The sequence below is a fragment of the Priapulus caudatus genome, unplaced genomic scaffold, assembly GCF_000485595.1.
Source record: "Priapulus caudatus unplaced genomic scaffold, Priapulus_caudatus-5.0.1 Scaffold62, whole genome shotgun sequence".
Classification (NCBI taxonomy): Eukaryota; Metazoa; Priapulida; class Priapulimorpha; order Priapulimorphida; family Priapulidae; genus Priapulus; species Priapulus caudatus.
This window is the reverse complement of record NW_014577123.1, coordinates 425,223-426,767: the sequence shown is the minus strand read 5'-3', so window position 1 is coordinate 426,767 and position 1,545 is coordinate 425,223. Positions and strand designations below refer to the sequence as shown.

General features: G+C 43.0%; 1 protein-coding gene across 4 annotated transcripts in view; it reads left to right on the top strand.

Annotated features, from left to right (window-relative positions):
- LOC106821184 (mothers against decapentaplegic homolog 4-like) overlaps nt 1-1,545 on the top strand; it is a 26,689-nt gene that overhangs the window by 16,370 nt on the left and 8,774 nt on the right. The window lies entirely within an intron of this gene.

Genomic DNA, 1,545 nt, shown 5'->3' with positions numbered 1-1,545 from the left:
GCCTGTAGGCTTGCGTAGGTAAATGGATGAGTGCTTACCTATTCTTGCAAATAGTTGTTGCTACTACGTACGATGGGAGCTTCCATCCTTAATCTTAAGACACTTAAACGTACGCGCCATCTCGTGGCAACTTTCATAACGATCCCAACGAACATTCCTTTGACAAGGTTCCTGATACCATCCCTGTGCCTTCCACTGTTTCGGCGTGTATGTGAACACAATTGGGACTAACAGGGTTTACTAGAATCTCACCACTCCACCACAGAGTCACCACAGTAGACGTTAGATGAGCGCTGTCGCTCCGCGACACTTGTTAATTGTTTTTTTGTCTAGAGAGTTAGTTACCTCCGCCAAGGAGGTTATGTTTTCACCCCTGTTAGTTTGTTGGTTAGTTGGTTTGTCTGTCAACAGGATATCTAAAAAAGTTATGGACGGATTTTGATGAAATTTTTTGTGGTAGATTTTGGTGGTGATCCGGATCAAGATTTAGATCCAGGAATTTTTTCAAGGATTTCTGTGACATTATTGTAACATTTGCCGTTACTAGACCCAATAGGTGGCGCCATGTATTAGCCGAAGCCATGTGCTTCCAGTTGCACTCTGCAGAGTCGAGCAACAATAGTCATAGAGAGTAGAAACAACGATATTGGGTGTACCAGCAAGATGGGGGGACTGTTACGCTGTGGCGGAGGTTTGCTATCTCCGATTGCTCTTGTTATCATCTATTTTCGTCACATTTTTAGCTCTCCTTGACATCTTCGAGATGAGCTTTTGCCATGGGGTGTCGTCCGTCCGTACGTTCGTAAACAGTTGTTACTCCTATGGGAGAGATGACAACGTCCTATTACGTTTATTTCGTCTAACTGGTCAACAACTCTACAATCATACCTATATATGTGTAATATTGTGTTTTAGATTCTTCGTTGCAGTAATTTGACTGGAATATTTTATTGTTTTTATTTGCGTGATATTCGAAAACCAAAATGGCGATCATTTAGGCGTAGCGCCATCTCTTGTCAAGATTTCAGATCTGAAACATTTATTTTTGCATCAAAACCTATGCATATATCATTATCAAGAGTATATAATGGGAGATATGCTATATAATGGGAGATATGCTATATAATGGGAGTTCTCCCATATATATACTCTTGCTTTATATATCCCCCCTCCCTCTTCTGTCACACCCAAGGTGAGCTACAGTGTCATTGACACTTTCATTTGATGTGTCTGCTGCCTGCACTTCGCAGTAGAGTGTGTCCAAAGGTTGTCACTCTGGTTTATCTTGTCTTTTTTAGCTCATCTGACATAGTCAGATGCAGCTTGTAGAATCGCTTGATCGTCCGTCCGTCCGTCCGTGCGTCCGTGCGTCCGTCCGTGCGTCAACAGTTAGGCACAAATCTTAACCGCTCGACGTACGGTCACGATATTCGGGTCGTTGGGGGGGATCGTCAAAACGAGTTGGGATGTCGAAGCTGGGGGTCAAAGGTCAAAGGTCAAGAGGTGTAAAATAAGGGGGAACATTCACTCCTTAACTTAAGGTAT